The sequence below is a fragment of the Camelus bactrianus genome, chromosome 13 (genome assembly GCF_048773025.1).
Source record: "Camelus bactrianus isolate YW-2024 breed Bactrian camel chromosome 13, ASM4877302v1, whole genome shotgun sequence".
In the NCBI taxonomy this organism is placed as follows: Eukaryota; Metazoa; Chordata; class Mammalia; order Artiodactyla; family Camelidae; genus Camelus; species Camelus bactrianus.
In genome coordinates, this window is record NC_133551.1 from 52451389 (window position 1) to 52465703 (window position 14315).

Below are 14315 nucleotides of genomic sequence, written 5' to 3' on the forward strand. Positions count from 1 at the left end.
TAGTCACCATGAATCATTTTCTGCAGGCAACAGGGCAGCCTGGGAGCACTTTCGGAAGGGGAAATTATAGTCAGATCCATAAAAGCTCACAGTGGACATAGAGATATCAGGGAGGAGGGGTGACCCTGCCCAGGGATTCAGGTCATGGCAGTAACATTGGTGAGTCATCTCAAAGGTAGAAATCAAGAGAAGGTGGGAAGGGATCCTCCCCAGCTTTGCATCTGCAGACTGTTCCAACCCAGCTAATGGATTTTCAGACAAAGAGCAGGATGGTGCACTTAGCAGCTGAGCAGTCAGCAGCCCAGCTCCCCTGGTGTTTCTCCTTCACTCCCCCTGTCATTCCAGCACCCCACAGACCCCCAGCGTGTTCTCAGCCCTCTGGAGCCACACCAGGTCCGGACCCTCTTCCACTGAGAAAGAGATAGTTCAGTTCTGAAAACCAGACAGGAGCCACTCCATCCGGTCGGGTGGCCCATTGGAAATCACCGCCAGGCCTGAGAGGCCATCCTGCCTCCTGTCTCCTTTCCCCTGGGACCTGGAGACACGGGGTGAAGGCCAAGAAGTGCCCATGGCACTTGTCAACGCCCTGACTCCTTGTCTGCAGGCATTGATTCCTCTCCTTCCTTGACCTTGCGGGAGAGGCGTCCTGAATTCCGTGCCCCATCATTACAGAGCCCAGAGACTCTAGGAGACCAGCCCCCCTCGCTGCAGCCCCTCCGGGATGAGCTGTGTCTGGGAGAACAGCCTGAGCGCCACTGTCAGCCGGCCCGAGCGTGTCTGAATCTCGGTGAGTGGAGCGGGGCTGGATTCACACCGATTCAGCCGCGAGGCGAGTTTATGGTTCTTGATTACACCCAGCAGGGAGGCCTTCTTAGTGATGAGAGAGAAAATATTCAACAACCTGTCTTTTCAATGTGCTGATCTCTCAGAGAGCAGGAAAGCGGGAGGGAGTGGGGGAAGGGTTTGAGAGAAAGAGCATGATTTATGATATATGAGAGAGGAGAAGGGTTTTTTTTTTAATCCAGGGCTCCCCAAAACTGCCTCAGTATTTCCCCTTTCTCATCATTTGTTTTTGCCTCAGTGTAACTTTGAGGCAAAATGATCCCATCCCTGTGGACCTGAGCAAGCTGGTGGGAAGTTTAGACTGATGTGGATCTGGGACCCCTCATTGAGCATCCGCTCCGAGCTGGGGGAGAGGGGGCCTGAGCAGCGCTGCCTCTTCCCAAGCCCCCTTCTCTCCTTCCCAGCCCTTCCCATCTTCTGCTTTGTACTCAAACTACATCAGCTCGTGCTTGGCGCCCGAACACAGAGCCGGCCTCGTAGTCATGCTAATAAATGAACAAACGGAAGAGTGGGTATGCGTCTGTTCTCCCTTCCCCCGGAGGAGACCTCCTGTGCCCCCTGCAGCCCCAGTCCAGCAACTTGTGCAAAGTCAGCACTGGTTTTATGTTTTGGGTAAATGAGTGAGTGAATAACAGAGTCCACATCTCAGAGAGCTTTGGCACTCTGGCCAAGCTGCCCTCTGCTCCGCACGCCGTTTCTGAAGCTCATTCTGGTTTTTAATGATACATCTTACGTCCCCAGAAAAACGGGATGCCGGGGAAGTGAGGGGGCTTTGGGGAGACCACATTTTTAGCTACTTCTTGAGAATTCATGAGAACTAGAGTTTGAAATCACTGGCTCTAAAGCACCTCCCAGTGGATCGATATGGGGGATGGGAGGCAGGGGTCCCTCAGTTTCCACAAGAAACCGAGATCTTCCTTCCCAAACCATCAGAAAGGAGGCTGGGGGGAGCAGGGAGGTATAGCTCAGCGGTAGAGTGCATGCTGAGCATGCACAAAGTCCTGGGTTCAATCCACAGTCCCTCCACTTAAAAAAAATAGTAAGTACCTAATTACCTCCTCCTCCCCTCCCCCATCAAAAAAGGAAAGAGAGAAAGAAAGAGAGAAAGAAAGAAAGAAAGAGAGAAAGAAAGAGAGAAAGAAAGAAAGAGTGAAAGAGAAAGAGAGAAAGAGAGAAAGAGAGAAAGAGAGAAAGAGAGAAAGAGAGAAAGAAAGAAAGAAAGAAAGAAAGAAAGAAAGAAAGAAAGAAAGAAAGAAAGAAAGAAAGAAAGAAAGAAAAGAGTCTAGGGACTGACCATGTTCCCTTTCCTCCTCTCCCTCAAGTCCTCTCTCCACCCTCCTCAAGTCCCCAAGGGCTCTCCAATGGCCCAACTAAGACCCCTGCCACTTCCCCTTCTGTTTCGGTCTCCTTACCTAAGGGATGGAGAGGGGCAATTCAGAAGGAAAAGAAGGCATCCTTGCTTTTACATAAACAGCAGATTCCAATCTCCAGTAAGTGTCCTGGGATCCTGAGGGGATAGAGGGAATCAGAGGCCCAGCTGGGAAGAGGTGGGTGGAAGCCAGACCCTCCACCACCAGCAGAGAGAGGGGAGAACCAGCCCCCAAGGGAACTTTGCAAGATCTCCAAAGCATACAAGTTCCCTGTCTGTGGAGGAGTTGGGCACTGGCCATCTGGTCGACCCTGAGGCAGGCTGGTCACAGGCTGGCCTCTCCAGGCTGCCAGGGGTCCCAGAGGGGCCTCTGCCTGCCCTGCCTTCCTTTTCCAGGACTGAACCCTGCGGCTGCTGAGGACGCTCATCAGCCAGCTTCCCTTGCCTCTGGCTCTGTAAAACATGGTACCCACCGAAAAAGGAGGGGGGCAGCGCCGCAGGGACGAGGCCCAAACTCGGAAACTTTACGCTGAAAGTTAATCCACTGAAGCGTAGCCCAAAATAAGCGCACTGCCTAATGTGCCGGGAACTGCCGGTCGCAAGGCCAGACTGCTAGCGGATGTCTGTGCCTCTCCGCCCGGAGCCTGCATTTAGCGCCAGCGAGGGAGTCTGGGCTGGAGCGCTGCTTTCACACCGACTCGAGCCGTGAGTTTATGGATCTTGATTGCACCCAGCAGGGAATCCTTTTTAGTGATGAGAGAAAAAATATTCAACAACCTGTCTTTGCATTGGGTGTGTTGGACACACTTCCCTGCTTCGGAATCAGACATATGCAAGTTGTGGGAGTGAAACTGTTGTCAGCAGGCCAGAAACACTCCTCTCCTCTCCGAGTCCCCGTGGAAGGGGGCGGGGAGCCCAGAGGGGCTGCGGACGGCCCCAGCTCCTTGGGGAGAGGAGAGGCGGCCCCCCTCAGCAAGGCTCCCACCCGGGCCCCATCCCTGTCCCTGTGCCCATTCACCTCCTCGCCGGTCTGGTCCCCAGGCTGCCCACCTCCCTCCTCGGCCTGCAGTGATGCGCCTGGGCAGTCCTCCGGGGAGCCGGCGCCCGCGTGGGGCCCGCTGACAGCGAGCCCAGTAGAATATTGTATTAGTTGGTTGTGAGCTGTGTTCTCGTCAGGGTATCTGAGTTTCACAGAACAGACGGGGTGAGAGTTTTTGTGCTATATCCAGATTGGCTTAAAATAATGTCGTTTTTGTAGCTTATTAAACCACAGAAACTACACCAAAGTCATCTACACTGCTGCCAGCAAACTCTCTGAGTTGGGGTTGGGGTAAGAGCTGAGCTCAGCCCAGGGCTCAGGCCCCCAGACCCCGAAGCGAGCAGGGGAGGCGGGGAGAAGAGAAGTGGCTGTCTTCTCCTGATGCCTTCTGGGGAACCAGGCGGAGGGGTCTGCAGCGACACTGGGCCCTGCCCTGACCCCAAACCCCGCTCTGGGACGTCTGAGATTGCTCAGGGATGGGGCCATAGGGGCCACTGTGGGCTGAGGCACTGCTCTGAGGCTGGGAGGCGAGGGGCAGAGGTGGGCACTGCCTGCAGCCAGGGGAATGCTGAGAACTGGCAAGTCCAGGTAGTGTCTTGGGAGGCTGGGTCTGGGCAAGGGTGGTGGGCATCTGAGTTTCAGCTTCTGTCTGGGTTTGCCATCTCATCCCGGGACTGCAGGAAAGATGTGGGGCTTGGGGAATTGGGAAAGGAAGGGGGCTGGCAGAGGAAGGGTGTCAGAAAAGAAGGGCTCATCGGCGCCCCTCCCTGGCCAGAAAGTCTCTTCCTTCTTGTCCGACAGACAGACAGACTGTCCAGCTCCCAGTCCCAAAAGAATGGGTGTGTCTCCTACAGGTGGGGAAGGTGGAGACAAGGGGAAAGGGCTCCTATGAGATTTGGGCAAGAATAAACGCCCAAATGGCCCTTGTTCTGTGTCATCCGGCCCAGATCTGAATAACCATAGCTAGCTGCCATGTAGTGACGTATCTGATGTAATCTTCCCAAGGGGCCTCTGAGGTGCGTGCTGTAACGATCCCTAATTGTCAGAGGCTCAGAGAGATGGAGTGATTTGCCCAAGAACACACAGCTCCAGAGTGGTGGTGTTGGAATTTGAAAAATGACTGTAGAATGAGAGTTCTAACCACAGTGCCACAAGGCCTGGCTGGGATTTGAGACTTCAGAATGGTATACAGTTCCATTTCTCATACAATCCCCTGCATGAGTTTTTTAGAAATGGGAAAGCCGAAAGAAAATGAAAAACATCTGAGGAGAAATCAGCACCCACCCAGCCCCCATTTCCCTGTGTGTCCACTGGCCATGCCTCTGACCCCCAACTTCCGCAGCCTGTGGTGTCCATCAGGAGAGCACCCCTGGATTCTCTCCAGGGCCAGGCAATGCCCGGGTCACTTCTCATGGCCCCTGAAGGGCCCATGGGTGTGGCAGAAGCTCTCCTCCCATGGTCTCCATCCACTCAGATTCCCAGAAACCTAGGAGCCATTCTCAGTAATTCCCTCATGCCCCTCCGCATCCAGTCTACAGCCAGATATTGAGGCTTCTACCTCTTACATTGTATCCCCTCTACTCTCCCCATCACCCTACCCAAGCCCCGACCTTTTTCACCCTTTTACCTGGACTGTTGCATCACTCAGCTCACTGGCCTCCTTGCCACCGTTTCGCTCCAATCCATGCTGCAGCCAGAGTGAGCCTTCTACAGTGACCGTGCCCCTCTCCTGTGTAAAACCCTTCTCGGGGCTCCCACCAGCTAAGCAGTAGGAGGGAGGTCTCACACCTGCCTGGCCTGCAAAGACTCTTCACAAACCACCGCTGCTCACTTCTCTGCCTCACCCCTGTGCACCTCATACACCAACCACTCAGAATGAATGGCCCTCCCAAACCCAAGCTCCGTTGCCATCTCCCTGCTTTCTCTGGGCTGGGACCACTTATCTGATACTCAAGCTTTCTGGGATCAACTTCCTATTTCCCCTAGAAACGTCCTGCTGAGAACAAAGAGCATGACACAGAGATAGAGCATCGAAGTCGCGGTCCAGAGCCCCACGCAGGAGGCAGAGTCCCCGGCCACACCTAGAAGTCTGACAGGCAGGACCTCTCGGTGGTTAAGATTTGGGCCTGGACCCAATTCCTGGCTGTAGTATTTAGTCATATTTAAATCTCTGTGCCTTGGTTTCCCCAGCTGTAAAATGGGGTAATAATAATACCTCCCTCCTAAATTGGTTATAAGGATTAAAATATCTATATATAGGCTTTATACATAAAAGACTTGGAACAGACTTGGCATATAGTGTTATATAAATGCTAGCCACTAGTATTATTATCATTGTTGTTGTTGCTATTGTTGTTATTATTATTACTACTGCCATTACCATCATCATTATCTCACATGGCCCATCCAAGCCCCACTTCCTTTGACTTTGACCCCTTTCATCCCTGATGACCCTAACAAACCCTTCCTCCCTCCTCCCTTCTTCCTTTCTCTCCCCTCCCCCTTTCCCTTCTTCTCCTTCCTCTCCTCCTTCTTCCTCCTCCTCCTCCAACTTCTCATCTTCTTCTTCTTTTTCTTCTCTTTATCCCATATCCTCACACACATATATGCCCAGCTTCATATATTCAGATGCTGTGAGCACACACAGCCCCCCACACACACACATGCATACAAGCACCCACATGCACCAGTCTCCCCAACTCAGAGGTCCTCTGCAGCCGCTGTCAGAGCCCCGGTCTCTACCTCTCTACCCCTTTGCTACATCAGAATCCAAAGTGGGGAGCCCCCCACTGTTTCCCCACCCAGCACCTGGCCCCCTACACGCTGGTACCTGGTAGAAAGGGGAGTGAGTCTGTGCCACGTGACCAGCAGACCCGTGTGCAGATGGGGATGGTCCCTGGGAGGATGGGAGTTCCTTCCAAAACGATCCCAGCTCAGCAATGAGGTCTCCTTTTTTCAGCTCTCACTCCAACAGGTCCCAGCCAGCCCTCCACAGTGGTGGGAACAAGAGTTCCCACCAGAATTAGAAAGTTTGTTTCGAGGGTAGTTTGTTGCAGTCCGCTGTGCAAAGTGCCCAGAACACTCCAGATCTTCGTTCATGAGTGGCAGGCATGACTTCCCTCATGACTTCACAGAAGCTTCTGACCGGGCCCTTTCACACCAGGAACCTTTCATAACACCCAGCTCAGGCTATCACTTTAATGCATCCAAGCCTCTATTTCAGGGGGAAAGGGGAGGTTTGGATGAGGCAAAACTGAATTTAAATCCGTAGCCTCCCTTCTGTGTGATTTCCGGGATATCACTTGACCTCTCTGAGCCTGTTTCCTCCTGGAAATAAAAATCTGTATTTGGGGCTGTTGTGGGGACTGACAAGGAAAATGAATAAGAATGCGCTAGAGAAAGTCTGAAGCGTCAGACAATGAAGGTTGTTTAGCATCACCTCGGGAGCTGTGCTGGCCTTTCTCCAACTGCGCTCCCCCAGGTCCATTTTCTGCCCTGCTCTGTGCCCCAGGAGCCTCCCAACGTGAAGGGTGTCACCCAGGCTCCCCATCCACTGGCTTCTAGTCCAATCCAGCGGCACCAGCAGGAGACAGAGGGCAGGAAAAGAGAGGTCAGGAACGCATCCCGCCTCTCCCTGGACTGACTGCATTCGGGCACCGCCTGTGATAGCCCATGGCCGCCGCTCAGCCAAGTGGCTCCTCGCTCTGTCCCTCCTTCCCTGGTGCCTTCGGTCCTAAGAATACCCACGGCTTCCTCTCCCTATTAATATCCAGATGCTTCACCATCCTCTGTTGTTTCTCTTAAACCTGCTCCTCCCTCTCAAATCAAACTATCCTCAGTTAAGCCGTTGAGTGTGCCAACTTTCTCAAGTGCAGATCATAACTCAACCCACCAGCATCTTCCAAGCTCACCTTGCTGTTCTGTATCTTGAAGACGCACTGGGCGCCCAGCTCTGCCACCCCTGCTTGCTGAGTCTCTGTGGCTTTGGGTCACTAAGGACTCACAGGATGAGGTCAGAATAGACAAGAAGGGACTGGAATGATTCTAGGATGACCCTGCCCTTGACCCTGCCCTTGGTCCCTGCAGGGGAAGGACCCTCATCCCGTGCCCTTGCTGCCAGCACTCCCCACAGGCAGAGCAATCAGCGGGCCTGGATGGAGACCTGCCCAGGCCTGCAGCCCGAGGGCAGCCCCTGGAAGATGAGGCCAGGAGCGGCCTTTGTCCCCTACACCTGGAGCTCAGCACCAGCTTTGCCTGCACGGTGGAAGCTCTGGTTTAATTAAGGATCTTAGGAGAGAATTCTCTCTTGTTATTTTCTGAATAAATTAAGGAAGTAACTTTGATGCAATATCATTTTCATCTAATCAGGAACATTCTGAAATTACCATATTGTTTTCCACTAGAAACCCCATCAGCCCCCAAATCAGATAACCAGGCTGGAGGCTGCCAGGGCCCCTCTGTCCCGGGGTGGGTGGGTGCTGTGGGGACAAAAAGGGACTCATCACTTCTGTCACCATCCTTCCTTGAGTTCGTGAGATAGCTTATGGCTCTCAGCAGGGCTCCTGGGCCCAGGCCAGGGCTGGGGAGGGGTCCTTCAGGCTAAGAGCAAAGGGGAGGGGCCCAGGGAGGCTGACAGGGCAGGTTAGAACCTGTCCAGGAGCTTCTTTGGCAATTGGGTTGGGAAGGAGGAGAGATCAGGCCGTTCACCCTGAGCCCCTTTCCCCACTCCCCCTCCCACTCTCACCCCAGGCAGCCCCACAAGGACAAGAGGAAGGAGGCTCATAGGGTCCTGGCTGGCACCAGAGGGCAAAAGAAGGGAGGCCCCCTGGATCCAGCATCTGAGAAAAGACTAAAGACTGCCCACGCGAGGTGGGGCCAGAGGCTGCTGGGAATTTGCGAAATTTCCCTGCAAAGCTGACAAAGCTCCCTGAAGGCTGGAGCTGAGGGTGTCAAGACCACAGCAAGGCAGGGAACAGAGATGGGAGAATCCTCAGGCTAGAAGAACCTCACTGCCACTGTCCACAGTCAAGGTCTCCCCCAGGGTACTCTCCAGCCTGTCACAGCATAGTGGGAGCTGAGGTCAGGGAAGGACCCTGGTCCCTTTCTGAGATCTGTTCCAAGGCTATGCAACCACGTACTGAGAGAGCCAAGTCCACCCTTAAGAAAAGAGGATGGTTTTTGCAGAAGTGCCTGGTGATGGGGTCAGAATCTCTTTCTGCTGGTCTGTTTGTCCCTATTACTTCTCTCAGACTCTGACTCTAACTCTTATCTGTCTCCTGCTTTCTCTCTCCCCCTCATCTCTCTCCACCCTCCCTCCTTCCTTCCCTCCATGCCTCTGTTTTTCCTGTGTTCACTTCCAGCCTCCTTCAGGCCTTCAAGAAGCCAAGAGCCTCACCCAGAACCCAGTGGGTTCCACCTAGTCCTGCATCTCCGAGAGCCAAAGCTGGAAAGAGGGGAGTGGGAGATGCCGGGAGGAATCTGAGCATCTCCACAGCACTCTCCACGCTGCCGCAGAACCAGAGGACACGAACAATGCCATCCATCCAAAGCCAGGATGAAGGAGGAAACGAGGGGGTGGGAGAGAATGACACAGAGGAGGGGGGTGGCTGTATGGGGCAGAGAAAAGTGTATGTGAGGGTGCTTGGGGGAGTGAACAGGTGGGGAGGAGCCCAGGGAAGGCAGAAGCCCAGGACAGAGCGGGAGCCAGCCTGAGGGTCTTGCTAAGCCCCAGGTGTGATTTGGAAGCACCGTTATTCTTGCCTCTGGGCTGCGGAGTTCAGCAGAGGCCCCGGCACATGGAAAGCCCAGGGAATGTTTGCTGACCTGAATAAATAACTCAGACAATACACGGCCATGTCCCTTAAAAGTACATAGAGGAAAGGGCTCTGGACAGCCTTTCTGAAACACAAGGCCTGGAAAGGCAGCCACCTGGAGGCTCTCTGGAGGGTGGGATTGTGGCCCTTGGCATTGGGGCGAATGCGATCAGCCCTGCTGGGTTTGGGACTCTGAGCCCAATGACATGGAGCACGGCCAGCAAAGGCCAGCAGCTCACAGGTGGGTCCATTCATTCGTTATGCAAAGGTGTCTCGAGTGGCTGTCTGTGCAACAGTCCTGGGTGAGACCCACTTGCCTCCCTACAAGTGTGGGTGTGGGTGTGGGCTGTGCACAGAGGTGCTGAACACACGTGTGGGTAGATGGGGAGTGGGCGCAGCTGTAGACCGTGGACGATGGGGGTGGGATGAGCAGGAGTGAGCCTGAGCGGGCTCACAAGCCACAGTGGGGGCCGCAGAAGGACAGGACAGACCCAGGACGGTGGGAGGGGTGTGGGCAGCCCCCAGCCAGAGCCTGAGAACCAGTTCCCACTGCTGCTATTCTCAGTTCTGCGTAGTCACTCAGGGGCTGGGGGGTGGGAGTTTTTCCCCGAGAGACCTGGCCCACGGATTTCCAGGACCCCCACATCTCCTGAGGGGCCAGCCTCCGCCCGGAGCCCACAGTCAGCCACTCGACCTTGACAGCCTATCTTATCACAGTGTGAATCTCCGGGCTTCATCTGAAGTTACCAAGAGGTGTTTTAACATATTTGGCTTGGCTTGGTGAATACTTCCCAGACTCTTCCGGGCTTTTCGGGCTTTGGCTTTCAAATCAGTTCTTGGCCGGCACGCCGCCTGACACAGGGTGCTCCGGCTGGCCCACACTCCTGGACCTCCTCTTCCTGGGCCTCCCAAGCTGGGGATGAGTCTCAAGCTCCTTCCATCACTGAGGAATACCAACTTCCCCTCTTCCTGGACCACCCGGTCTAGCACCCAGTTTCAGTACTGAATGGCTCTCTCCAGCCTCAGCTCTCCCTCCCTACACTTTTCCAAACACCCCAGCCCCCAGGGAGCTGGAGGGGGGCTGGGGTCCCCTCAGAGACCTTGGCAGGCACTCACCCCCAGGCTGTTCCCAGAGGGGGGTGGTCTGATCCCTGGCTGAGACCCAGCCCAGCGCGTAGGGACGCCCCTGCTGCCACTGCTGGCTGAGGCTTGTTTTCTAAGCCAGGCCTGGGGGTGCCTGGGAGCGGCGGGGAGGATGGCCCGACAGGGCTCAGAGCGCGGGCACACCCTGGGTGAGGTCATGCCTGCTTCACACCTCTGGTATTCCGGCTGATCGCTATCTCCTCCCCCAGCCCGAAGGTAACTCCCTGAAGATGGAGGCAGAAGAGGTGCTGGTACCGCAGATCAGGCCTGGGGCAAGACGGGGCTGCTGCTGAGCCTGGCTTGCCTGTCTCCAGCTGCCCCCACCCCACCCCATCCCACCTCTGGCTGCCCCACCCTAAGGACAGACAGACAGGGCTGGCTGCCCCATGGGAGAGAGGTCTGCTCCCCGCTACATCATCTCCACCCACCAGGCTAAACCCTGTCCCACGCTGGGCGTCCTGCAAAGGACTCTCCCTCCCCTCCTCCCGCAGGAAGCCAGGCCAGGAGGAGGGAGATGGGGGGCAGGTTCCCAGAGGACTTCCCCTCAGGAACACCCTTAGTCACCTCCCACCCCACCCTCTGGGCCTCCCCACCTCCACCTCAACCAAACTTCAATGATTCCAGTAACCACTGTCAATAGGGAAACCATGCAATTTATCAGGCAACTTTTGAAAATGAAATAATGAGAGTCATACATCAAGGCTGCCCCAAGCAAACCAGGTATGTGGCTGCCCTAAATCATTCAGCCTCCACTGTGTGCAGGACCCCCAAGAAAGCAGGTGGGCATTTTGATGAGCTTGGGCTCTAAGAAAGCCTGATTCTCCAGCCAGGGGGTCTCAGGAACCAGGGAAGCGGCCAGCCCTGGATTCTTCTTAACAGACTGGGGGGGAGAGGAGGGGATCAGAACGGGGACACAAACGCCAGCAGTTCTCTGGAGACTTGCTTATGTTTCCTGTTCTCTTTCCAACCCTCATTCCTGAACTGGTCCCTGTGTCGGGAACATCCAGGCCCTAAAAGGATGACAGGCCACACTTTTTTGTGGGAACAGATCTTCCTGGGTGACTGAGACATCCTCCCCGCTTCCTTCCACCTTCGTACCCCCCACACTCACACCCCTCACCTTCCCCTTCTGTCTGCCTCCTTCACGCACCACAGCTCAGCCAGAAGTCCTCAAAGCGTGGTCCCCAGATCGGCAGCATGTGCATCGCAAAGCTCATTCCTAGGCCCACCGGTGTCCACTGATCCAGAAACTCTCAGATCAGAAGCAATTGAGAGCACTGCTTCATTCCTCAAACTGTAATGGATGCACTGATCACCTGGGGAGCTTATTAAAATACAGACCATGGTGGGGAAATGCCCGTTACGATTCAGGAGGTCTGAGAAGGGGCTGATAGTCGCATTCCTTAGACACTCCCAGGTAAGGCCGATGGCGCTAGTCCACACTTGGTGTAGCAAGGCCCTGGACACCCTGTTTCTCAACCCCGGCTGCACTTAGAATCGCCTGGGGAGCCTTTAAAAATACCAACATCTGAGCCCTGGTTCCAGAGATCTGGATTTCATTGATCTGAGGTAAGACGGGGGCACAGGTAGGGTTTTAAGTCTCCCTGGTAATTCTAATCCACATCCAAAGGTCTCAGCCAAGGGTGGAGAGAGGCACCTGGTACACTTACACCCGTTGCTCCCACTCACCCTCTGGGATTGCCCCCTTCTCTTTGGTCCCGCTTATCCCCTTCCGCAACTCCTCGCCTGCATCTGCAGACGTTTGACACAAATAAGCACCAGCACGTGGACACACGGGGAGGTTCAGGACAGGCAGAGACACAGACGCACACAGAGGCAGGCAGGTGGCTACAGGCGTGAGCATGCACACCGAGGCAAACCAGACATGGGCGACCCACCCGTCCACCTGCTGCAGACACCCCAGGTATGTAGATAAATGGACACATGAACACAGGAGCAAACCCAGGACCTGCCAGAGCACACACCAGCCACCAAGGAGTCAAAGGCTTCCTGGATCTGAATCCTGTGTCATGACTCCTTGTCCTGATGCCCCAGACAGGTGTGAGTCTGCCCCCAACATTAGCGAAGAGGAAGGCTGGCCTTAGGCCCCTCCTCTTGCTCAGCACCACTGCTCAGCCTCCTCCCGAGCTGGTGGCAGCCAACTCGGTCTTGGAATCTCCCAGGGGTCTCAGGAGCCATGCTTGCCCCGGGGCCCAGACCAGCCATGAGGGGGCACCACCCTAGGGGGCTGACACTTTCAGGGGGCCATGGGTGTCCTCAACTCCTCAGCTCATCACAGAATGGCTGTGTTGGGGCCTCCTTGGAGCTGAAAATCCCGCACCCCACCCCCACACCCCGCGTGCCCGGCCCTGGGCAGACAGGCCTGATTGATGGCTCGGGGGGCTGCCGCTGCCGAAGGCCTGTTTTATGATGTCATTAGGCAGCTTCGGCAGCGGGAAGGAATCCCTCCTGACATCATAAAGGACTTGATATTTCGCTAATGTTATCTTGGCGGTGTGTCGCCCTGACATTTTCTCTTTGCCGCGCTCCCCCCAGGACCAGGAGGAGTCTAACGACAGCCTGGAAAAAATGCAAAACAGACAAATGCATCCTCGGGGGACGGCGGCAGAAAGCTAATAGACCAGTCCCCGGCTCCCCACCCACTGAGGCAGGTTAGGTGGGAAGCATGATGTGTTTGTCAAAGGGACCCAAGGCGGACTCCCCACGGCATTCTCTCTGGCCTTGGGCCGCCTCTGATGCTGATGTTCTGGTACCAGCTCTGCCACCCAGAGGCTCTGTGACTTGGGCTAAGCCTTTGCTCTCCTGGGCCCCAGTTACCCCATCCATGGCACAGGGGGATGGCCCAGACAATTTCAAAGACATCTTGGGCTCTGTTGAGGGCCCTGATGCCACAGAGGTAAGGAGGGACCCCTTCCTAGGCTCAGAACTGAAACTCTAGATGGCTAGGGGAGGCTGGGTGGTATGGTCTACAATCCTAGTGTCCAGAAACCGTTTTGGGGGGAAGACTCAGAATAGTGAAAGGCCTTTCCAGCCTGAAGCTCAGTGTCTTTAAAAGACCATGACCAGAGGCTGACTCTGAGGCAAAACTGAAGTCGCACCAGTGCAAATTCCTTGCAGGAGCCTAGACAGCAGAAGCCAGCAGAGGAAGTGGCCATTCTCTCATTCCCCAGATGGCGTGGCTGGCTCAGGGACTGGTGAAGAAGAGAGCTCTGACTGCCATGGTTGCCTCCTAGATCTCCAAGAGATGGATTTGAAATCAATCAAAACTCTCTCCCACCCAAGCAGCAATTACCCACCCAATCCTGACCCCGAATCCCTGGCAGATGGGCCTCTCCAGCTCACTGCCTCCAAAAATGGGGCGCTCACGCCTTCCCCCAGGCAGCCTGCCCAGCTGGATCACAGTGATGGCTCCCCCCGAGGGTTCCAAACACCATCTCCTGGGCAGGGCAGGATCTGGCTGCTCCCTCCACCAGGGCAGCCCTGCAAAGATAGGCACAAACTCTTCCCTACACCCCTGCCATCAAGTGTGCAGGGGAGAAGCCAGGGTAGTGCTCTGTTTTCAGAGAATGGAATATTTGTCTTCCAAGAGCATTTGACCCTGGGGTCCATGGTTAGAATTATAGTTGGTTAGAATGAGTTTCCTTTGCAGCTCTATGTATCTTATTTCATGCATTCAAAAACCCTGTTTGAGACTGGGCTATAGGCTTCTTTTAGCCCTGGAAGTGGCAGGTTTCGGGAAGTCATTCTAGCCTGGGCGTATCTCCCACTCTTGGAGAACCCTTCCTCCTCACCTTTGAAGGAAATATTTCTCAAAAAAAAAAAAAACTCTTGCATGTGATTTTTAAAGGTTACTTTCAATTTACAGTTATTTCAAAATATTGGCTCTACTCCCCATGTTATGTAATACATCCCTAAGCTCATCTTACACCCGAGAGTTTGTAGCTTCCACTTTTCCACCCCTATGCTGCCCCTCCCTCACACTGGTGACCACTAGCTTTTCTCTAAATCCACTGAGTTTGCTGCTTTCTTGTCATACTCACTAGTTTGTTGTATTGTTTAGTTTCCACGTGTAAGTGATATCATACAA